This window comes from Hyla sarda, chromosome 3 (assembly GCF_029499605.1).
Source record: "Hyla sarda isolate aHylSar1 chromosome 3, aHylSar1.hap1, whole genome shotgun sequence".
In the NCBI taxonomy this organism is placed as follows: domain Eukaryota; kingdom Metazoa; phylum Chordata; class Amphibia; order Anura; family Hylidae; genus Hyla; species Hyla sarda.
Genome location: NC_079191.1, coordinates 309759096 through 309785496, shown reverse-complemented (window position 1 = coordinate 309785496; position 26401 = coordinate 309759096). Strand labels below are relative to the sequence as shown.

The 26401-nt window shown below is 40.8% G+C and overlaps 1 protein-coding gene across 2 annotated transcripts in view; it reads right to left on the bottom strand.

Annotated features, from left to right (window-relative positions):
- FAM120B (family with sequence similarity 120B) overlaps nt 1-26401 on the bottom strand; it is a 305127-nt gene that overhangs the window by 93648 nt on the left and 185078 nt on the right. For both annotated transcript variants that reach the window (XR_008891441.1, XR_008891440.1), the window contains exon 13: nt 15798-16032. The gene's annotated coding sequence lies outside the window, so the exon portion shown is untranslated. The remainder of the gene's footprint in view (nt 1-15797; nt 16033-26401) is intronic.

The window sequence follows — 26401 nt, the reverse complement described above, 5'->3', positions numbered from 1 at the left end:
TTTATTGACAAGGAAGCACATTAATCTTAATAGGCTTTTCAGTAGTCTTCTACTCTATTGTATAGATTTGGTTAGACACCTCCTAAATTCACTTGCCCCTCACAGCTGTGGAGAACTGCTTGAGCGATACCTTAAAAGCAGATCACTAGAAATCACTTGTGGCAATCTACCCATATTCATTGATGTTCTCCATATGGTTGTTATCTATGCAGATTTCAGTGACAATTTGCATCATGGTATATTTAAAACAACTATTAAAAACCCATGAATATGTATTTCATGAAGGGGCAATGGTAAATGAATAGAGTGATTACTTCACACGCACAGATGGAGCACTAAAGGGGTTGTCCTACCATTAGAAGTTATCCTCTATTCACAGGATAGGGGGGTAACTGTCTGTTCAGGGGAATGGGAGGGTAGGGGTCCATACTCTGGAACCCCCACAATCTCAAAAACAGGGACCTTATTGTCCAATCAGAAAGAGGTAGCTGTCACACTTGCGTACCATTGCCCCCATCCATTCGCAATTGTAGCTGGCAGAGATATGCACAAACTTGGTTAATTCTTGCAGCTGTCATAGAGAATGAGTGGAGCCGCAGTCATGTGTGTGCACCACTGCTACATTTTGATGGGAGACTCAAGTCCCCTTTCTTGGTATTATGGGACGATCCAAAGTCTCATCCCCATGCAATCAAACCATTATTCTTTGGGTCTATATTAAGGTCATGTATACCTGGGCCCATCATCTAACTTTCATTGCGGTCCCTTGCTGCTGAAAAGAATCTTTATGATGTCTCCATGCTTTGAAGAGCCCACAGTGTATATATACTGTAAAGAAAAAGGGACCTAGTGTCAAGCAGTCTCAAAGAATGGGACTTTTACTCATTACATCATTCATCTTTTCCCAATTTCATTCACACTAGGTAGATTTATTTCAAAACTTCTTCTGACAGAAAATCGGTTCTATTTTTCTGGATAGGATTGTTCCCGCAGCATGTGCATGGATTTCTGCAAAACCCCATTCATATCTGTAAATTTACACTAAAGCCACAGTTACAGAGCTGTATTTTGCATAAGTATCTGTAAACTGAAATTAAGAGTGGAATCTACACAGTGAACAATGTAATAGAGAGATGTGTACCTCTTTGTGATTTGGTTCCACTATTAGTTTATGGATTACAAATACTGACCAACATACAGGCCCGGCATTAGGGCGGGGCAAACCAGGCAATTGCCTAGGGCCCCCATCCCCCAGGGGGCCCCCTGCCGGCTGCTCAGTACCGGATCAGCAGCCCACTGCAGCCTGTCCGCGGCCACTTTAAAACAGTGACCAGCGGCGGGCCCGGACACTTCTCCTGCTTTTTCTATTTTTTCATATTTACTTACCTGGCAGCGCTCGGCAGGCTCAGGTAATGCGGCGGGTCTTGTGGGCTGTGTGGATAATATGACAAGTGACGTCTCCTGACGGCTCTTCTGCGCGGCGTCAGGGACGTCACTCCTCATTCCCTGCAGCGCTGGCTGCTTAAGTTTAGCAGTCTGGACGGCCCTGTAGAAAATGATGAGTGACGTCCCTGACGCTGCGCAGAGGAGCCGGCAGGAGACGTCACTCGTCATATTATCCACACAGCCCACAAGACCCGCCGCATTACCTGAGCCTGCCGAGCGCATCTAGGTAAGGAAATATGAAAAATAGAAAAAGCAGGGGGAGAGGGGGGACCTAATGTCGGGGAACTATACTGCCAACCTAATGTGGGCGAACTATACTGCCAACCTAATGTGGGGGAACTATACTGCCAACTTAATGTGGGGGGAACTATACTGCCAACCTAATGTGGGGGAATTATACTGCCAACCTAATGTGGGAGAACTACACTGCCAACCTAATGTGGGGAAACTACACTGCCAACCTAATGTGGCGGAACTATACTGCCAACCTAATGTGGGGGAACTATACTGCCAACCTAATGTGGGCGAACTATACTGCCAACCTAATGTGGGGGAACTATACTGCCAACTTAATGTGGGGGAACTATACTGCCAACTTAATGTGGGGGGAACTGTACTGCTAACCTAATGTGGGGGAATTATACTGCCAACCTAATGTGGGGGAACTATACTGCCAACCTAATGTGGGGGAACTATACTGCCAATCTAATGTGGGGGAACTATACTGCCAACCTAATGTGGGGGAACTATACTGCCAACTTAATGTGGGGGAATTATACTGGCAACTTAATGTGGGGGGAACTATACTGCTAACCTAATGTGGGGGAATTATACTGCCAACCTAATGTGGGGGAACTATACTGCCAACCTAATGTGGGGGAACTATACTGCCAATCTAATGTGGGGGAACTATACTGCCAACCTAATGTGGGGGAACTATACTGCCAACTTAATGTGGGGGGAACTATACTGCTAACCTAATGTGGGGGAATTATACTGCCAACCTAATGTGGGGGAACTATACTGCCAACCTAATGTGGGAGAACTATACTGCCAACCTAATGTGGGGGAACTATACTGCCAACCTAACTTGGGGGAACTATACTGCCAACCTAATGTGGGGGAACTATACTGCTAACTTAATGTGGGGGAACTATACTGCCAACCTAATGTGGGGGAACTATACTGCCAACCTAATGTGGGGGAACTATACTGCCTACCTAATATGGGGGAACTACAACCTAATGTGGGGGGAACTATACTGCCAACCTAATGTGGGGGAACTATACTGCCTACCTAATGTGGGGGAACTACAACCTAATGTGGGGGAACTATACTGCCAACCTAATGTGGGGGAACTATACTGCCAACCTAATGTGGGGGAACTATACTGCCAACCTAATGTGGGGGAACTATACTGCCTACCTAATGTGGGGGAACTACAACCTAATGTGGGGGAACTATACTGCCAACCTAATGTGGAGAACTGTACTGCGCCTAATGTGGGGGAACTATACTGCCAACCTAATGTAAGGGAACTATACTGCCAACCTAATGTGGGGGAATTATACTGCCTACCTAATGTGGGGGAACTACAACCTAATGTGGGGGGAACTATACTGCCAACCTAATGTGGGGGAACTACAACCTAATGTGGGGGAATTATACTGCCAACCTAATCTTGGGAAGCTATACTAGCAACCTAATGTGGGGGAACTATACAGCCAACCTAATGTGGGGGAACTATACTGTACCTAATGTGGGGGAACTATACTGCCAACCTAATGTTGGGGAACTATACTGCCAACCTAATGTGGGGGAACTATACTGCCAACCTAATGTGGGGGTACTAAACAGCCAACTTAATGTGGGGGAACTATACTGCCAACCTAATGTGGGGGAACTATACAAAAATATAAAATTGTACTATTCTGATCCCTCTAACTTTTATTTTTCTGTATATGGGGATGTATGAGGGTCATGTTTTGAGCTTTGATTTGCAGTTTTTATCGGTATCATTTTTGTTTTGATGGGACTCTTCAATTGCTTTTTAGATATTTTTTATGATATTTGAAGTGAAAATGAAAATGTGCAAATCTGGTTAGTGCACTATTACGACTTTTGGGGCCCCTCTTTTGATTTTGCCTAGGGCCACGCTAAGTCTAAAACCGGCCCTGCCAACATATTGCTGTGATAAAGTGAGCTTAAGCAAAAGTCACTTCAGCTAAACTGCAACAGACTCCATTGAGATCAATGTAATCTGCTGAGGATTTTCTGCTGTGTATAATCCACCACAACTCAAACTCACAACAGGAAACCCGTGGGTAATCCACCTCTGTGAATGTACCATTATGCGGAGAAAAGGACAGATTTGACTGACAGTTAGGGGGTAAGTGGCGCCCTGCTGAAAACTTTAGCTAGCTTATAGCTACCAATCGCAGCGGGTCTCAGGAGGGACACCTGATGCAATCAAAACTTTTATCATGTCTGGACAACATGTCAAAATTTATTATTTTTTTTGTGAAAGTAAAGCTTTATGGCTTAAGTGTCCCTGCCCAATTTTAGGCCTGTGTGAGACATTAAAGGGGTACTCCAGTGGAATTTTTTTTTAAATCAACTGATGCCAGAAAGTTAAACAGATTTGTAAATTACCTCTAATAAAAAATCTTAATCCTTCCAGTACTTATCAGCTGCTGTATGCTCCACAGGAAGTTGTATCATTATTTTCTATCTGACCACAGTGCTCTCTGCTGACACCTCTGTGCATGTCAGGAACTGTCCAGAGCAGGATAGGTTTGCTATGGGGATTTGCTCCTGTTCTGGACAGTACCTGACATGGACAGAGGTGTCAGCTGAGAGCACTGTGGTCAGAAAGAAATTCAAAAATAAAATAACTTCCTTTGGACCAAACAGCAAATGATTAGTACTGGAAGGATTACGTTTTTTTTTAATAGACGTAATTTACAAATCCTTTAACTTTCTGGAACCAGTTGATTTAAAAAAAAAAATATAGTTTTCCACTGGAGTACCCCTTTAACATGTTATTGCCACATTGCTATACACACAGCATTAACTAAAAAGCAAATGTTTTTTTTTCCTGCTTTTTTAGACTGAATAGCAAATCATTTTAAATAAAAATATATATTTTTGTACAATTAAAACAAAAACCATAAAAATTAATGTTATACAGACATATTATTGGCATAACATGCAGATATCCATGTACCACCAAAAGGAAAAATAATGAAAAAATTAAGTTAACCTACAAACAACCATCTACTGTGTTAGTAATTATAGCTATAAAGTTAGCAAGACATGAATGTGTAATGTGAAAAAGACCACAAAGGCGTAACAAAAACCAGAATGCAATCTCACACAAAGGGGGAAAGGAATAAAGAAATCTTTCCCCAGTACTTTTTGCACCTATTTTTTGCAGCATGGCCTTTGTGCTTGTATTTGCACCACAAATGCAGAAACTCAGCAGACAAAATGAAAAATGTTCGGTGATTTTTAAAAGAAAAGCAGTCATTTTTTGGGCACACAAGTGGTGGATTTCTGCAGCGCAAATAAGCATTTTGAAACAGCTGGAAAGAGAGATTTAGCAGCAGGGAAATGTTTACAATGTGACAAATAAATGTCAGTGTGTGCAACTTTAAAAGGTCATGCTGCGGGAAAAAGCAAAAAATACAAGCAGAGTTTACCAGACTTTTATATCCCCCCTATGAATTTTTAAATGCAGAATAAAAACTAGGTCTTTGTTCCAATGTTTACTTCAAGGCTGGACTCATGAGTTCACATGTGATTTTCATGTCATAAGTCAAAAACTCTGCGGCAAGATGCTACTTTAAATAGGCAATGTCAGATCCCAAAACTTTTCATATGTTGTTACTGATGAAAAATAAAGACCTTTTGAAATATGGTTGTTTAAATTCGTTTTCAATATTTAAAGGGGTACTCCGGCGCTAAGACATCTTATACCCTATCCAAAGGATAGGGGATAAGATGCCTGATCACGGGGGTCCCGCCACTGGGGACCCCCGTGATCTTGCACGCAGCACCCCGTTATAATCAGTCCCCGGAGTATGTTCGTTCCGGGTCTGATTACTGGCGATCACGAGGGCCGGAGCATTGTGATGTCACGGCCCCGCCCCCGTGTGACATCACGCTCCGCCCCCTCCACGCAAGCCTATGGGAGGAGGCATGACAGCTTTACCCCTTTAATAAAGAAAACAGCTACTGAAAATCCCACCACTAGGGGTCCCCATATCTACTGGGGCACTTTCTACAGCATTCTACAGAAGTATCAGCTTGTCCATGAGTCATGGACACGAGATGACTTATGAATTAGGCTGCATGAACAGACATACCAATCACCTCCCATCACCACAAGGGAGGGAAACACCCCCTTCTCCTGAGAGGATTTCTAACACTGTGAACTAATGAAATTCTGGAGCATGTTTTTAGCTTTGTGTTACACCATTTTTCTGTTACTCTTAGTAGAAATTAAGGACTAAATAGCCAACTGGGTGTTACCAGATGAGGTGTGTCCCTACACTGTCTGAGATAACCCAATAAGAGTTGACAGTGCGGGATTATGTAGGGTCACATCTCCAACTAGCAACACCCTGGTGGTTATTTAGACCTACATTTCTAGTAAGAGTAGCAGGCAAATGGCATAACACAAAGCTACAAGAAAAGATGTCCCAGAATTATTTCAAGAATTTAATACATCAGGTGGGTCCAAAGAGGCCACAGACATGTTGTCTTTAAAGTCTTTAGTATCTTGCCTGGACATTGTTCTGTTCTATGTTTTGCTATGTATTTTCCTTTTGTATATTTAGTGGTGCCGTGAGATAAAGCGCCCACATGCCATAATGTTAAATTTAACGCAATTAAAAATAACTTGTTGTGTTCAAATGCAGCATGCTTCAATTATCGTATAATATTTTGTCATTTTTCATACACTTTTCTAGAATACTCAAACACACAAAATAAATATGTTCATAAAGGTCCATTCAACAAGAAGAGTAGAGCCTGGCACTAGTATAAACTGGTAGGTAGATGTCACAGTGTTATATATTAAGACTGCGCTAGGAGGTAATGTACCTGCTGTGGGTGGTGCTCACAGAATGCGGTACGGTCCATAAAGTGCAAATAAGAAGAAGGAAAAGACGGGAGCAACTCACCCGAGACCCAAGAGGTTAACAAGGTAAATTCTTTATTCCATAAAGTGCCAGTGCAAATGTAGACCACGGGAGGCATTTGCGTGGTCTACATTTGCACTGGCACTTTATGGAATAAAGAATTTACCTTGTTAACCTCTTGGGTCTCGGGTGAGTTGCTCCCGTCTTTTCCTTCTTCTTATTTGCATAAATATGTTGATATTGTTACAAAATGAAAAAGGCCATGCAAAAATATTTGTAAAAAAAACTACCATTATAACAAAACACTGAGAGAAGTGTGTGTATAGTACCCCTAAAGGAACAGATTATTTTTTCATATTCTAGCAGTTGTTCCTTAGCAACAGAATACAAATTGCTGCTTTGTTGGTAACTACAAATTGACATTTTGGAAATTTGCTGTCTTTGACTTAGGAGCATTAAGCAGAATTTTATATTTAATTCGGCAAAAGTAAAAAAAAAAAAAAAATTGAGGAAATTTTAATACACAGAAGTTGACTGCAGACGAAAGCAAAAACTTTATTGACCAATATTTTACAAGGTAATTCTTTCCAATGGCTGTGTAACAGGGGAGATATCTGGTACATTTTTATGCTATGTATCCTCTTTATAACTTTCGTAATGGTCTCTATTATATCCTAATGTGAAACAAGAAGGTAGAAAGGTGACATATGTCTAGCTGGCTGAAAGGTAATATTGGCAGAGGCACAGAACAGAGTGCTCTTCTCTTATGAAGCCAGGGAGTGCAGCTGCTGGAGTGTTGAATCAGATAACAGCTGGGCTATTACCGGCCTGTGCTTGTGCCGCCGCCGCCGCTGCTGCTGCTGTTGTGACTCACAATGCATTTCAATGCTCTCTGGTCACTGGCACTGCTATTGTGCATCTATGAAGCGTGCTCAGGGCTGACACATCAAAGGCAGCACAAGCCTCTGTGGAGGGTAGGCAGATCAGATGGCAGGATTACTTAAAATGCACCCTCTATTTTTCTGGGGGGGGGGGTGTAAGAGTAGATTTTAACCTCTGATCTGCCATATCTAATTAGCTTGGAATAGTTACGTAAACAATAACATGATGAATATTTTGAATAGGACTCCAGTTTTAATCCCTTGTCTGTACAAAAATACATTAATTATACTATTTCTTTTCCAAGTATAGCAATATAGAAAACCAGTAGTCTTATATGGTCAGTAGTAATGTTTACTAATGCTGATATTGTTATTGCTTTTTCTCATTTAGACTCCATGCATAAAGCGGAGGTTTTACATGATTAAAAAGTGAATACACAGAATTCAAAGGATTTAAAGCAATGTCATTCAAAAAGAACCAATGTAATTCTTATAGGGAGCAAACACATCATCAGGTTGCGTTGCAGTTGCATTTCCAATGCTGCAATTAAATAATTGTATTACCGTATTTTTCGCCGTATAAGACGCACTTTTTCTTCCCCAAAACTGGGGGGAAAAAGTTGGTGCGTCTTATACGGCGAATACACCCCTATAGCGGCGGTCCCTGCGGCAATCAACGTCCGGGACCCGCGGCTAATACAGGACATCACCGATCGCGGTGATACCCTGTATTAACCCTTCAGACGCGGCGATCAAAGCTGACCGCCGCGTCTGAAGGGAAAGTGACACTAACCCGGCTGTTCAGTCGGGCTGTTCGGGACCGCCGCGATTTCACCGCGGCGGCCCCGAACAGCCCCACTGAATAGCCGGGGTAGTGCTTAGAGGACACCGGGAGGGACCTTACCTGCCTCCTCGGTGTCTTCTCCGTTCAGGGATCCCCTGTATGGCCGGCGCTCTCCTTCCTCGTCATCACATCGTCGCGTACGTGCGTCGGCGTGCGTAACGACGTGATGGCGGCGACGGAGAGCGAGGATACCCGGCCGGCCGCAGAGACGTTCCAGAGCGACGGGGACACGGCGACAGCGATGGAGCGACATCCAGGGCAGCGGTGACGGGTCCGGAGCAGCGTGGGACACGTGAGTATTACCTCCTATGCAGTGGTCTTCAATTTGCGGACCTCCCGATGTTGCAAAACTACAAACTGCAAAACGGCTGTCCGGGCATGCTGGGAGTTGTAGTTTTACAACATCTGGAGGTCCGCAGGTTGAAGACCACTATTGGGTTCAAAATCTTTATTTTTTTAGATTTTGCCCCTAAAAATTGGGTGCGTCTTATACGCCAGTGCGTCCTATAGGACGAAAAATACTATTGTAAACTGAAGTGATGCAGCTACAAACCACAATGCAACTGCAATGCAACCTGATCGTATGTTTCTACCCTTAGGGCTTGTTCACACGAGTTGATTTATTTTCTGGTTTCCCGCTGGTGGGCTCAGCTTGTGTAATGAAAACCAAACCAGAAGACGTACAGTCATGGCCGTGAATGATGGCACCCCTGAAATTTTTCAAGAAAATGAAGTATTTCTCACAGAAAAGGATTGCAGGAACATATGTTTTGCTATACGCATGTTTATTCCCTTCGTGTGTATTGGAACTAAACCAAAAATGGGAGGAAAAAAAGCAAACTGGACATAATGTCACACCAAACTCCAAAAATGGGCTGGATAAAATTATTGGCACCCTTAACTTAATATTTGGTTGCACACCCTTTGGAAAAAATAACTGAAATCAGTCGCTTCCTATAACCATCAATAAGCTTCTTACACCTCTCAGCCGGAATGTTGGACCACTCTTCCTTTGCAAACTGCTCCAGGTCTCTCTTATTGGAAGGGCGCCTTGTCCCAACAGCAATTTTAACATCTCTCCACAGGTTTCCAATAGGATTTAGAACTGGACTCATTGCTGGCCACTTCAGAACTCTCCAGCACTTTGTTGCCATCCATTTCTGGTCTCGGACACAAACCCAGCTTTTTGACACTGGGCTGTACAGTGCTACCCAAAATCTGTTGGTAATCCTCAGATTTCATGAATCCTTGAGCACATTCAAGGCACCTAGTCCCAGAGGCAACAAAACAACCCCAAAACATCATTGAACCTCCACCATATTTCACTGTAGGTACTGTGTTCTTTTCTTTGTAGGCCTCATTCCATTTTCTGTAAACAGTAGAATGATGTGCTTTACCAAAAAGCTCTATCTTGGTCTCATCTGTCCAAAACATGTTTTCCCAGAAGGATTTTGGCTTACTCAAGTTCAGTTTGCTTTTTATGTCTCTGTGTCAGCAGTGGGGTCCTCCTGGGTCTCCTGCCATAGCGTTTCATTTCATTTAAATGTCAGCAGCCAGTTACCCCTGTGATGTCACAGCCCTTTATATTTGGCAGCCATTTTCAGGCCCGTCATTTCTGTTAATCTGTCAAAGGCCTAGATACTGTGAAAGTCCAGGCAAAAGTAATCACCAGCTGGTGTTTTATTAAAATAATTTTTTTTAAGCGTACAACATTTTTCTGCCCCTATAAGTGCATACCACATATGTACATCTAAGTAGTGTACTATTTTGTACCTGTTAATCTGTCAAGGGCCTATATACTGTGAAAGGAAAGCCAATAGTACACACCTGCTGCTGTTCTAGACAAATAATGTTTTAAGCGTAGTGAAGCGTATTGTACTTCCCTCATATACGCAATAAGTATGTCAGGCAGAGTAGTCCCAGGACGTGCACAGTGGAGTGGCAGAGGTCTAAATTCATCAGGTGCAGGCAGAGGTCGCAGCAGAGTAGGAGCGTGTGGCAGCCAGAGTTGCAGCGAGAGGTCTGAGCTACCGGTGTCAGCTAGCAGTTGTGTCTCGACCAGCAACCCAGCAGCTGTGATTGATCGGTTCACTCGGTCATCCACTTCATCCCAAGAGACATCCGCCATATGGTATCCTCATGCTGATTCTGCCATATTCAAGCTCTCTAATTGTGCTGCTCTATGGTCTCCTCATGCTGATGCTACCACCTCCAGGCTCCCTAATTGTGCTACTCTATGGTCTCCCCATGCTTCCGTGGATACTGCAAAACATAACTAAGGTTCTGGTCCCCAGTTTCAGAAATTCCTCTGCATTGGGGTCACTTTCAGGACTCCTGATGGTGCTGTTGTCACCTCCAGGCTGTCCCATTCAGCCACTATATGGTCTCCTCATGCTTCAGTCAACTCAAAGCTATGCAATTCAGAGACTATATGGTCTCCCCATGCTGCCACAAACTTCAGGCAGTCATTCAGCCACTATATGGTCTCCTCATACTGATGCCACCTCCAGGCTCTGTCATTGTGCTGCCATGTGATATGTGACTCCTTGTTAAATTTGGTCCTTTGTACTCACACGCCGGGGGCGGGGACTTGGGAGTTAAAATTTCAATTTCAAAATCCTCAATTTCAATTTCAAAATCTTAAATTAAAATTTAAAAATGTAAAACTTCAATGGTCTCCTTATGCTTCTGCCAACTCCAGGCTGTGCCATTCAGAGACTACATGGTCTCCTCATGCTTCAACCAACTCCAGGATTTGCCATTCAGACACTATATGGTATCCTCATGCTTCAGCCAACTCCAGGCTGTGCAATTCAGCCACTATATGGTATCCTCATGCTGCTACAAACTCCAGGCTGTGCCATTCAGCCACTATATGGTCTCCTCATGCTTCAGTCAACTCCAGGCTGTGCCATTCAGCCACTATATGGTATCCTCATGCTTCAGCCAACTCCAGGCTGTGCAATTCAGCTACTATATGGTATCCTCATGCTGCCACAAACTCCAGGCTGTGCCATTCGGCCACTATATGGTATCCTCATGCTTCAGTCAACTCCAGGCTGTGGAATTCAGACACTATATGGTATCCGCATGCTGCCACAAACTACAGGCTGTGCCATTCAGCCACTATATGGTCTCCTCATGCTTCGGCCAACTCCAGGCTGTGCCATTCAGCCACTATATGGTCTCATCATGCTTCAGCCAACTCAAGGCTATGCCATTTAGACACTATATGGTCTCCCCATGCTGCCACAAACTCCAGGCAGCCATTCAGCCACTATATGGTATCCTCATACTTCAGCCAACTCCAAGCTGTGCAATTCAGCCACTATATGGTATCCTCATGCTGCCACAAACTCCAGGCTGTGCCATTCAGCCACTATATGGTCTCTTCATGCTGCCACAAACTCCAGGCAGTCAATCAACCACTATATGGTCTCCTCATACTGATGCCACCTCCAGGCTCTGTCATTGTGGTGCCATGTGACTGCTTGTTAAACTTGGTCCTTTGTACCCACATGCCGGGGACCAGGGACACTAAAATTTTAATTTCAAAATCCTCAATTTCAAAATCTTAAATTTAAATTTAACAATCTTAAATTTCAATGGTCTCCTCATGCTTCTGCCAACTGCAGGCTGTGCCATTCAGACACTATATGGTCTCCTCATGCTTCAGCCACCTCCAGGCTGTGCCATTCCACCACTATATAGTCTCATTATGCTTCAGCCATCTCTAGACTGTGCCATTATTCAGCCACCTCCAGGCAGTATCATTCAGCCGATATATGGTTTACTGATGCTGCTGGGCCTGGGCGTGACATTTTTTATTGTAGCACTTGCTACCATAAATCTTCAATTTAAATTTCAAAATTCATCTTTTAATATTAAAGATTGTGAAGCCCTAGTGTCTACTCATGCTGCTGCCAGCTCCAGGCTGTGTCATTCAGCCACTATATGGTCTCCTCATGCTCCAACCACATCCAAGCTGTGTCATTCAGCCACTATATGGTCTAATCATACTATTGCCACCTCCAGGCTCTGTTATTGTGCTGCTCTGCAGCAGTGATTCTAATAGCAATGCCTGTAATCTGCATGTCATACTGAATAACAGTATTATTTCACTACCCCAGCACACTCCATATGCGTGTTAGAACAAAGCAAAGTGTTCTACGCCCCTATTGAGGTTCTCTGTAGGCGAGAAATAGCCATTTTTAATATAGATTCGGCGCAAATAAATTCGACCCGAACCAAATTTTTTCTGAAAATTTGGCTAATTGAATTTTTCAAAAGTTTGCTCATCTCTAGTGCCATGGGTTGCAAAATTCTTGATAATGTTGTGCACTGTGGAACTTGAACATCTCTCCTTTTTATCTGCTTTCAGGTGTGATTTTTATATTGCCCACACCTATTACTTGCCCCAGGTGAGTTTAAAGTAGCATCACATGCTTGAAACAATCTTTTTTTCCACAATTTTGAAAGGGTGCCAATAACTTTGTCCAGCCCATTTTTGGAGTTTGGTGTGACATTATGTCCAATTTGCTTTTTTTCTTCCCTTTTTTGGTTTAGTTCCAATACACACAAAGGGAATAAACAGGTGTATAGCAAAACATGTGTTACTGCGATCCTTTTCTGTGAGAAATACTTCATTTTCTTGAAAAATGTCAGCGGTGCCAACATTTACGGCCATGACTGTAGGGTAAAAATACACAATATGGTTGCATTGTGCTCAGCCATATGCAGTAAGTACTTCTAAAATGTTGCTGTTAACCTGAATTTTTTCTTTTACTTTTCAGTTTTAGAAATTACGCCCTAATTGCCAAATAACTAAAACTTGCAAGTATAAAAAAAATACAGGTTAACAGCAACATTTCAGAAGTACTTACCGCATTTGGCTGAGCGCAACGCAACCACATTGCCAGTTTTTATTTTCCAGAGAATTTTCTTTAGATACTACCTCCTGTAGCACTTGTGCACCTTCCTAACATGCTACCAAGCCAGTTGTTTAAAGCAGCTGTGTGTATCGTGTCTCATCAGACCAACGGTGCACTTGCACACTCCATCTGTGCACATCCTTCCTTCGTAGTACCTTAATAGTGAGAAGGCTCAAGGGAGTGCATCATGTCCTCTTGTAAAATGCTGTTTATGAACAACTCTCAATATACTAAAGCGTGCCTACTAGTATTTATCGATTCCAACTAGCTATAGTGAACATAGATTGGAGATATACAGACTGTAAACAACACCCCTCTTCTTTTATTTGGTCACAGAGTTTATTTATATCAGTTTTACCTATCTTAGATGCTTTTGTGTATCTTACAATCTCATCCAGTTTTATAGCATAGCTGTATAAATAAACACAACTTTATATCACCTCTGCAACTATCTACGCTGCACAACAAGGGCTCTTCAAAAGGTTCTGTGGCATTAATAGGGCTGTGTGATAAAATACAATAAAAGGAATCAACTATTCCCTAAATGATGCTTTGGATACACAGCTTAATACATTAAAATAATGAATATTGGTCTTTTTCCGATGAAAAATGTATAGTCATTGGGAGGAGTGCCTTCTGCTCCGAATGTTTTCTTTAGTTTTTAAACCTATTGCAGTGCAGTGCCCTTCCTGCTCCTCAGCAATACGTACGCAAAAGGGATTTCCATGACACTATAGGTGGCCATGCAAGGAAGAACCAGCTTTAAGCTAGATCGATATTACTAAGTGACAGCTGGAAAATTATCTCTAACAATGCTCCCCAATCCCAAATTCAAAGGCAATGTCTGCTCCCCTTTGTGTCTTCAAAACCTTTCACCTTTTAAGCAGTCCTGAAGCAAGCCACCCTCAAATAAAAGAGAAACAGCTCCAGAAGCCATTTGGTTTACTAATCTGCTTGTTCAAGCATTTGGTTAAAATGGCAACAGTGATGTGTTATACATATATATATATATATATATATATATATATATATATATATCTAAGGCAAGTGTGCATGGCGGCAAAGAAATACAAGGGTTTTGTGAAAAATCGGTGAGCACCAACATGTGATACCAAACATGCCCACAAAAAAAAACAAGTCAATAAAATGGCACAATTATAGAATTATAGGTCTCTAGAAAAACTTCTGTGAACAACAAACTAAAAGCAGAAATGAAAAACATAAATGTTGTACAAGATGTAGTCCCTGCAGTTCTGTATTACAAGCAGCAATGTCTCTAGGAACGAATCCCTCCATAGTATAACATGATTATTGTGAATACCGAAATGAGTGGCATATACTATGGACACATGGAACTGAACTGAACTTCAACTTGAATATGAATTCAGTACTGTGTGGATCAATTTTATTTAGGGGTACATCTGTTTTCAGGGGCGCGGTGTGGGGAGATTTTCTTTGCTTTAATCTGAAAGCAATGTGTGGGGCAAATTTTTATTCATGGGCACATTATCGGTGTATTTTATTCAAGGGTACACTATGGGGAATTTTTAGGATGTATTTATGGATATTTTAGTCATCTATGTAGTAACTCTACAGACACCTATAGAGGTTTGGACCAGATATAAAAAAAAAGAAGAAAGAAAATGGCTCAAGTCAGAGACATCAACTAGATGTCATTGTTTATTCTGCTCCAGTGTCTCACCATTACTGTAATCACTTGTCACTGTAGAGTGTTATGAGCTTGGCTCTGGTGCTGTATTTATATGATTAGCTTGGTTCTGTTGCGCTTATGTTATGCGCTTATGTTATGAGATTGGTTCTGTTGCTGTGTTTATATCTTCTTCCATTCCTTAGGTTGAACTTGATGGACATGTGTCTTGTTTTTAACCATACTTAGTATGTTATGAGCTTATTGTTTCTAGTGCTGTATTTATATTATGACATTGGTTCTGCTGTTCTATTTTATGAGATTGGTCATGGTGCTGTATTTATGTCATGAGATTGATTTCGGTGCTGTGGTTAAGTTATGAGCTTGCATCTGGAGTTATGTTTATGTTGTAAAATTGGTTCCGATGCTGCATTTATGTTATAGGCTTGCTTCTGGTGCTTTATTTATGTTATAGGCTTGCTTCTGGTATTGTATTTATGTTATGGGCTTATTTATTGCTCTGCCTTTATGTTTTGAGATTTGTTCTGTATTGTTATATATCTATGTTATGTACTTGTTTCTACTGCTGCATGTATGTTTTGATCTTAGTTCTGATGCATAAATCTCATGTAGCCTACGTGGATCTCCTACATTTAGATGGTACACATTCTGAATTTAGATTAATTTGCCTATTGTACTAAAGGTCCATAAGTAAATGTGAAGTGTAATGTACTGAGTGTGGGTGTATATGTATGTACTATATGTATTCATAGAGTGGCACACCAGGTTAAATTCTATCCTGAGACACTAACATTTACTAAAATATCCATTATATGCAATAATGTTTAATGTGGAAATTATTTTCTGTGACACTTTACACATATATGTTTTTCTGTGTCTTACCTTGTCAGCTTCCACATGTTAGTAAATAAATGGAAAAGGATGGACCATGGTTACTGCTGCTGTGCTGGACAGGAGGAACTGCGAATCTGCCAGGTGTTAGATGAGGACAGTAGCAGACAATTCAAGGATCCTTTCCAAGTAACATCTCTAGGTATGCATTCATTTGGAAGATGTTAACAGCAGATCCTTTAAGTCCTGCAGGCTGAGTATAGGCTGCCATGAATCTGACTTGTTACTGTAAAACACCCAAAGAACCTTAATTAAATTTCGATCTGGGATTTTGGAGGTCCTTGATATCCTATTCCTTGAATCACTATAATTCATTTTTGCGGGATAATTGCAGAAGGCATTATCCTCCTACAGAGGCCATTGCCTTTAGGAAATACCATTGTATTAAAGGAGTCTGTTGTTCTGCAACAATGTTAAGGTAGGTGGCACATGTTCCAGATTAATTCAAATGCCAGTATACAAGGTTTTACAGCTAAATACTGCATTCTGATGCCATCCCTTATTCAGGTAACTGACACATATGCACCATGCTGTCTACATAATGTTATATAAAAAGTGATTCACCAAACAAGGACATCCTATTTCATTGTACCATGGTCTAGTCCGATATTTCTGCAGTGCATATGAAGCGGCTTGGGCACTATGACCTGCCTGTGGTTAAGTAGACCTATATGCAGATGTGAGCTATAGCACACTTGTATTGTAGCCAGTGTCATGGAAACAACATAGCCCATGGAGCTACACTGTTCCTGCATATATATAGTCTGTTAAAATGCCATAAATGTTTGAGACAGGAATTAGCAGTAAACCCTGTAGAGAACTTAAAGGAGTTTGAAAACATGGCTGCTTTTTGTCAGAAATAGTGCCACACCTGTCCACTGGTTGTTTACGTAGGGAGGAATGGCAGGGGGTGGGATTTCAAGTTTTAACAACAGGTTTTCTACTTGACAAGAAAGATATGTATTGGATTCCTGCAAATATTTATCTAATAAACTTAATCTAATAACAGTAATTTTCCATACAATATCCAAACTTGTCTGCCCCCTCCTGCCCAGACTACTGGTTTGCCACATGTAATTATACATACTTACCCACACTCACTACATTACATGTGCACTACATGTGCACTCTATTTAGTTAGGTTGTGCATAACAAAAAGGACAAAGAGCTGTGCAGTACTTAGCAGGCTAAGGCAAATCTCTTGGCATTCCTCTACATACCCCCAAATATAAAAAATTTACATAGAGATACAAAAAATAACATACTCAAGCTTAAAAAATCAGAATAAAGCATAAACATAAATATAACCTTAACAAATATTAAGTGTATGCTTGGAGTGGTTACCACTCCTCATCTCTCTGCAGATCCTATGAGTGGTGCTGTCTTCTCTGACTGGAGTCATTCTCCTTCTTTTTCTTTTCCATCCATTCCAATCTGCCATGACTTCTCCTGACTTCTCCAGATGTCTTTGGCTTTTTGTTTTTGCTGAACATCTTTACACTGTACCCACTGAGCAGCAAAATGGCTACTCTGTGCCCTCTGTACAAAAACAAACAAAACAAAACACTTTGCCCCCTGAACAATAAATGTAAGACTTTGTGCTCCCTGTATTAAAAAATAGCCCCAGTATTAGACCACTACAGCTGTCACTCGGAGCAGAGGTGAGGGGTTGAGGGGCGCATAGTACAGAAATTGTCCAGAGGACACTTGTGATTGCACTGCAATGAGAATTAGAGGGGTTTTTCAGGAAAAAATGCTTGATGGCCTAGTGTCCAAGACTGGTTACTGCAACTGCTTCCGACCCTGTTCACTACATAGATCTGCCCACGGCAACCCCACTTAGCAGTTGGGGTGGCAGGTGTTGGAAACATGATGATAATCAATTGATAGCCTATTCTAAAAATAGGTAATCGGTCATTATTTCTCTGAAAACCACTTTATAGCATGAACTGTTAAAGTACGTTTAAACTGATTAACCCTCATCTACCTGGTACTGTCAGCAGTTATGATGCCATTTATGCAGTCTTCAACAAAAATTCTACGTTGGTCACTACTACTGCCTGATCAAGGTGCAATAAAGTAAGTCTTAGCACTGTAGTAAGGAATTCCCGGCACTCATGTAGTAGGATGCCAAAAGGTATTTTATTCAGCATTCACGTCTGACCTATGCCATCTGCTGAATAAAATACCATATCGCATCCTATTACTAAGTGCCATGACGTTCTTTTAACTAAACATGAACTTATAACAGAGATCCAGGCAAACTTTAGCTAAATATGCACAACTCCAAGTTTGCAGGGACACAGTGTTGGGGTACATTTAATTCTCCATGACAGCACAGATACATGCATAGCCTTTAAGGGCCCTAACACAGCAATACCTCCATAAATGAAAAGCTGTAAACTGGGGATGACATGGTATTAAAATGTGCCCTGATAAGATTACAGGGTGGTGCCGCTCATTAACACTGCGGGAAAACAAACATGAACTCTGCCTTTTCTTCCTCTTTTCCTCTTCTTTGAATAGGCGATGAGAATCCCGAGTCAGCAAGGCAAATATTAATAATAAGAAAGCCTGATTCTGCCATGCTGTGTGAAAGGCATCCCATCTGCTGGAAGCATCAGTTGTCAGTGGCAACAGTGTAATGAGTACCCAAATTATTAGAATTTAATTAGCTAATCGAGCGTTCTATCAGCCTAACACCTGCAAGGCTCTATTGAATGGCAATGGGAAAAAGTGCCCATCTAATTAATTTCTTCTGAGCAAAAGGCAGAACAGATAAGATTGATCTCACACTTTTGCATCTCTCTTGCCACGTGGTCTGGACGCCATTTCACAAATCAGCAGATGTTCACTTTATTTAATAATTTTAACAACAATCTGTTGGAAGTATTGTTTTATTCCTGGACATACGTTGTTTATTTCGAAGCCTTAGTTTGACATGGATGATTGTTTTGATAGGCGTTCATAGTGCAGCAGGCAGATATTAAGACGTTAGCTTTCTCAATAAATGACGGAATAAGTTATGCAGCTCCAATGCAAATTAGACATCCGTGATAGGTATAAAAATGGAAATCAGAAAAAAACGCTGACAATTTTATATGGGATCTGATACTAAGGCCTGTAATACAACTGCAGTAAGTGTCAGCACATCCCCCTCCCATGACTAGAAGGCCTCTTATATAGGACCTTATTTTTCATATTCTTGTTTCTATGAAGAATTCAATTTGCAATATTAAATTAGTGTAACTCATCTGAAGCAATTTTTATTTAATAGTGAGCTGTAATCTGTCCCAGTGAGATGAATATTTGATGCTTTGATAATCTGTAAAGCCTTCTAGTAATCCAATTTACACACAAAGCAGGCCTCTAACACTATTGTCAATCTAAGCCGAAATATGTACTTATACTTGCTGGCAAAACAATCCCATTCAGATGAACAGAACTGCTTTACATAGGCAAAATCTGCCACATCCGCATAAATCCATTCTTATACCATGATTGCCGATCAATCATTGGCCCATTGCTTCATTCGGTCATCGGCTGCACATGCTCTATTACAGGGAGACATCATATTGGCCTGTTCAACTGACAATCGCTCTGTTTAATAGGGCCCCGTGTTCACACATGGCATTTAATTACCCACTATTTTATAGGTGTGTTCCGAAAATGTGGCAAAACTGTGCTTATAAGGGCGAGTGTGCTATTATGCAACTTTTTACTGCTTCTTTGGAAAACTGTGGTAAAATTATTAAACGCCACATATGAACACAACTGTATTCATTAGCATTAAGCAGGATCCCATAAAGCCAGGGTGAACCTAAGCCGAATTGGACAGATACTACTATATTTTCTGTAAGAAACCTAAACACAATTTCTTCAATTTCCATTTTCTTTTATTGTGCAGTGATTAAACATAGTAAAAAAAAAAAAAATTATTTTGCCTCCCCATAAAAGTAAAAATGTATACCACACAGTTCAGAACATAAAGAAGGAAATAAATTAATGGCAGACTTAGCTGTTTTCTTTACCCCCCAAAAAATTGGTAAAATGTAAAAGCTGTTATATGGACCATAAAATAGTGCAATTGAATAAAACAACATAGATCACAAAAAAGAAGCTATAATATATCTATGTCTTTAAAAAAAAAAAAAAGTTTGCAGCAGACACAAAAAGATTTCTTGCTTCACCGATGACGAAACTGGACTGCCAGATATACAGTCAATTGCTTTAAATATAATAATACTCTATTATAGAAATATCTTTCATAAAATGTAGTTTTGTATATTTTAGGAGACCTGATGTTTTAGGTGACTTACAGAAACTCTGAAACAATCTAATAACCACCATTTAAAGATTAGTATTTTAATACATTTATTTCCTATGTGTATGAAATTCTTATGAATGAACGAGCACAGGGACATCTAGTGGGTCTTTAGCAAACAGCAAGAACTGGTAAAATGTGAGTGTTATATATGTCTTTCACAGTAGTGGAATGCATTATAAGTCTATGTTAAAACAGCTGATTTGTCTTTACCATATTAACTGTGATCCACAGATTCTATTACAGTAACCAACAGGCAAGGGTCTCGTCCACTATGAAAATACCACCATCATTTATGTAAGGAAGACCTACGTCCTCTTGTTTCATGCCGGCCCATTTGCACTTTGTAATGATATCACTCATTTTATGACAAAATCTACAGCAAAAGAAAAAAAAATATTATATATATAAAAAATAGAAAAAGGTATTGCACCACTAATTAAAAATGTAGCTATGGTGCCAGCACCCAAACCTGATCAGGGTCCATCCAGATAAAAAAACGCCAAGGATGCAGCACTCCAATAAACAAAGTAAATTTATTACAGTCATGGCTGTGAATGTTGGCACCCCTGAAATTTTTCTAGAAAATGAAGTATTTCTCTCAGAAAAGGATTGCAGTAACACATGTTTTGCTATACACATGTTTATTCCCTTTGTGTGTATGGGAACTAAACCAAAAAAGGGAGGAAAAAAAGCAAATTGGACATAATGTCACACCAAACTCCAAAAATGGGCTGGACCAAATCATTGGCACCCTTAAAGGAGTACTCCGGCGCTAAGACATCTTATCCCCTATCCAAAGAATAGGGGATAAGATGCCTGGTCGCGGGGGTCCCGCCGCTGGGGACCCCCGTGATCTTGCACGCAGCACCCCGTTACAATCAGTCCCCGAAGCATGTTCGCTCCGGCTCTGAATACTGGCGATCACGGGGCCGGAGCATTGTGACGTCACGGCCCCACCCCCATGTGATGTCACGCTCCACCCCCTCAATGCAAGCCTATGGGAGGGGGCGTGACAGCTGTCTTAGCGCCAGAGTACCCCTTTAACTTAATATTTGGTTGCACACCCTTTGGAAAAAATAACTGAAATCAGTCGCTTCCTAAAACCATCAATAAGCTTCTTACACCTCTCAGCCGGAATGTTGGACCATTCTTCCTTTGCAAACTGCTCCAGGTCTCTCTTATTTGAAGGCGCCTTTTCCCAACAGCAATTTTAAGATCTCTCCACAGGTGTTCAATGGGTTTTAGATCTGGACTCATTGCTGGCCACTTCAGTACTCTCCAGCGCTTTGTTGCCATCCATTTCTGGGTGCTTTTTGACGTATGTTTGGGGTCATTGTCCTGCTGGTCTCGGATGCAAACCAAGCTATCTGACACTGGGCTATACAGTGCGATCCAAAATCTATTGGTAAACCTCAGATTTCATGATGCCTTGCACTCATTCCAGAGGCAGCAAAACAAACCCAAAACATCATTGAACCTCCCCCATATTTCACTGTAGGTACTGTGTTCTTTTCTTTGTAGGCCTCATTCCATTTTCGGTAAACAGTAGAATGATCTGCTTTACCAAAAAGCTCTATCTTGGTCTCATCTATCCACAAGATGTTTTCCCATAAGGATTCTGGCTTACTCAAGTTCATTTTTGGCAAAATGTAGTCTTGTTTTTTTTTATGTCTCTGTGTCAGCAGTGGGGTCCTCCCGGGTCACCTGCCATAGCATTTCCTTTCATTTAACCCCTTAAGGACCAAGCATTTTTCTGTTTTTACACTTTTGTTCTTTCCTCCTCACCTTTTAAAAATCATAACCCTTTCAATTTTGCACCTAAAAATCCATATGAGGGCTTATTTTTTGCGCCACCAATTCTACTTTGGAATGACATGAATCATTTTACGCAAACATTTATGGCGAAACGGAAAAAAAAATCATTGTGCGACAAAATTGAAGAAAAAACACCATTTTGTAAATTTTGGGGGCTTCTGTTTCTAGGCAGTACATTTCGGTAAAAATTACACTTTATCTTTATTCTGTAGGTCCATACGATTAAAATGATACCCTACTTATATAGGTTTGATTTTGTCGCACTTCTGGAAAAAATCATAACTACATGCAGGAAAATTTATACATTTAAAATTGTCCTTTTCTGACCCCTATAACTTTTTTATTTTTCCACGTACAGGGCGGTTTGAGGGCTCATTTTTTGCGCCGTGATCTGAAGTTTTAATCGGTACCATTTTTATTTTGATTGGACTTCTTGATCGCTTTTTATTCCTTTTTTTATGGTATGAAAAGTGACCAAAAATACGCTATTTTGGACTTTTGAATTTTTTGCGTGTACGCCATTGACCGTGCGCTTTAATTAATGATATATTTTTATAGTTCAGACATTTACGCACGCGACGATACTACATATGTTTATTTTTATTATGGTTACATATTTTTAATATGGAATTTGGGAAAAGGGGGGTGATTTAAACTTTTAATAAATAAGGGGTTAATGTGTGTGTTTTTAAACTTTTTTTAAACTTTTTTTTTTTACACTTTTAGTCCCCTTAGGGGACTTTTAGGAGGAATCATTTGATTCCTCATACAGATGAATGGGATTGCATACAATCCCATTCATCTGTGTGCTCTGCGCTCGATTGATAAAGCCTGGTCCTGCCAGGCTTTATCATTCAGAGAGCCGGAGCCGACACAGGAGGAGAGGTAAGCCCTCAGGCTACCTCAGCAGTGGATCGCTCCCCCGCGATCGCGCTGCGGGGGAGCGATCCACCCCACTGGACCACCAGGGACTGTATACAGGCACCTTTAGACGCCGCTGTCAACTTTGACAGCGGCGATCTAAAGAGTTAATAGCCGGCCGCGGCGATCGCCGCATGTCGGCTATTAACGCCGGCCCCCAGCTACAGGAATCAGCTGGGGGCTGGCTGGTATGACGCGGGCTTGAGTCGGGAGCCCGCGTCATACCCCGGTAACGGCCATTGGACGAGTATAGACGTCCATGGTCGTTATCGGGTTAAATGTCGACGGATAGTTCACACTGACACTGATGTTCCCTGAGCCTGAAGGACAGCTTGAATATTGTGTGATTTTTATATTGCCTATACCTGTTACTTGCCCCAGGTGAGTTTAAAGGAGCATCACATGCTTGAAATAATCTTATTGTTCCACAATTTTGAAAGGGTGCCAATAATTTTGTCCAGACCAGTTTTGGAGTTTGGTGTGACATTATGTCCAATTAGCTTTTTTTCCTCCCTTTTTTTGTTTGGTTACAATACACACAAAGGGAATAAACATGTGTATAGCAAAACACGTGTTACTGCAATCCTTTTCTGTGAGAAATACTTATTTTACTAGAAAATTTCAGGGGTGCCAACATTTACGGCCATGACTGTATCTAATCTCTCTTGTGAAGCAACGTTTCTGCATTTTCAAGCTTAGTGATACACACATGTTAAGGGGTATATATACCCAGCTAAGTGCAATTACAACAAGTGTAAACATCTAATTAAATCACAGAATCTCATAAAATTTGTATAAAATTTACATTATAGTGTTACATAAATCCATAAAGGTCAGTGCCGTGCATTTACAATAAAGTGCTTACATAGTGCTCCAATATTAAAAAATATTGCTTGAATCATAACTCCAACATTAACACAGTAACAATTAATTGTATACAGCAATCAATTAATAGATGACACATGAGCTGCATGAAATACATAATTAAATACATAAATGTTATGGGAGAGTAGCGCTTACCCGCTCTGTATTGCCAACATGGCGCCGCTAGCATGAAACAATGTTCACTGCGTCTGGTGCGAATATCCAAGGGTCACATGGACCTGACCCCATGATCCCGGCATGTCACTTGAATAGATGCGAGGACGCACGGAAGCCGTAATCACGTGACCCGTCCATCAGTTACCTGATCAGGTATCTAAGTAACCGTCAATGCTACTAACCAGTTAAATTTGGCTGTGCCATTCACACCAATGCGATATCTACAACCCTATATTCTAATAGCGAATAGATAAATGGTACAGTGGTTGGCCACACTTGTAGAAAAAAATAATAATAAAATGAATAAGAAATATATAAAAAATAAAAATATAACCAATAATGAATATAACTACTGACCAATCATACTACATTCCCATTTAGGGGTATTAGTTTATCATCATATTTTTATAGTGAACCCACACATAGCTGAGGGACTTCCAGCCCTCCTCCCTGCATATATACAGACAGGAGGACTGGAGTCTATGGGGGCGAGAGTGTCCAAGACCAAGGTCTCGGGTAACCCTAACTCCCAGCTCCTGGGATCCAACTGGGTGCGCAGGCTTATCCAGCAGCACCAAAACTCCATTTTAGGCCATAAAGCCATGTCTGCATTGTCACTGTCAATAATTAACAAAATAAATAAAATTTAAATAAGATATATGAAAAGAAAAAATAGCTCATGTGTAATCTATTAATAGCTCATATGTAATTATTAATTGATTGCTGTATACAATTAATTGTTACTGTGTTAATGTTGGAGTTATGATTCAAGCAATATTTTTTAATATTGGAGCACTATGTAAGCACTTTGTTGTAAATGCACGGCACTGACCTTTATGGATTTATGTAACACTATAATGTAAATTTTATACAACTTTTATGAAATTGTGTGATTTAATTACGGTAGATGTACACTTAATTAGTTGTAATTGCACTTAGCTGGGTATATATACCCCTTAGCATGTGTATATCACTAAGCTTGAAAATGGCTCAGTAGGAGCAGCAACATTGCTTAACAAGAGAGATGAGAAAATAAATTCCCTTTGTTTAATGGCGTGCTATGCATCCTTGGCATTTTATTTTATATTTGTGGGGTTTCATTTTACTACTATAAAGTTTAAATTTTTTGTAAAAAAAAAAGGTAAAATTCTTAAAATTTCCCTGTTCTGACCCTTTATAATTTTCTCATCTATTAAAATGTTTGAAGGCTCATTTTTTGCCCTGTGATATATAGTTTTTATTGACTTTTTGACAGGTATATAATGTGAACAAAAATCAGTAATTCAGGCATTTGGTATTTTCTTCCCGTTTATGGCGCTTATCATGCAGGATCAGAAACATTAAATGTACATTTTCAGTCTAAATTTTACACAAGGCATTTTATGTTTTTATTTGATAAAATGGGAAAAAGGTGTGATTCAAATTTTTATTACGGGAGGTTATACAACTTTTTTTTATTATTTTATTTAGTGCCTAAAGGGGACCATTATAAGCAATCATTAGATTGCATATGTTTAATTCTTTTCAATTGCATAGCATTTATCAGTGAAATTGGTGCTCTGCTAGTATGGAAGACTATATTCGTGGAGCCAATCTGGCCAGCACGGAGACCTCCGCAAGCCATAATAATGGTGATCACACTTAGGGGAGGCTGATCCGACCCCCAAACCTACCAGCACCTATCATTTTGACATGTAATTACCGTGACTAATATTGATTGCAGCATTTGAAAAGTTAAATGGTTTAACTGCTAGTGGCTGCACATTTCTGCTGGTGGCTTCTTCAGGAGAAATATAGCACTAAAGACTGTCCATTAAAATGAGTGGCTGACCATGTAATGCATAAACATGCCTGGTACCTCTCTATAACATCCATATAACTAACTAGGGCATCTACTAAGAGGCCTTCCTAAGGTCCACATAACCATGAATATGAGTATTTATTTTAACTCTTAGACTGTATGCTCTCCCAAGCAGGGCCCTCACTTTTCTTGTTTAAATAATAAGTGAGTATCATTGTAATGTCAATTTTTTTCCTTATTTGTACCCTCAAAATTGTAAAGTGCTGATTTTGTTGATGAGAAAGAGGTTCTAGTAATGGAAGATGTTAGTTTTACATCATTGGCTGAATGAAGAGACTAGGTAGGGTGGCCGGCAGATATGAAGGGTTGCCAGCAGTATGGTGGTTAGGGGACTACAATGGTGATGAGAGGTGGGGGGTTATGGGGGTGATAAGAGGTGCAGGAGGTGTGTTATGGGGGGTGATAAGTGGTGCAGGGGTGTTATGGGGGTGATAAGAGGTGCAGGGGGTGTTATGGGGGTGATAATAGGTGCAGGGGTGTTATGGGGGTGATAAGAGGTGCAGGAGGGGTGTTATGGGGGTCATAAGAGGTGCAGGGGTGTTATGGGGTTCATAAGAAAGGGCACGGGGTGTTAAGGGGGTCATAAGAGGTGCAGGGGTGTTATGGGGGTGATAAGAGGTGCAGGAGGGG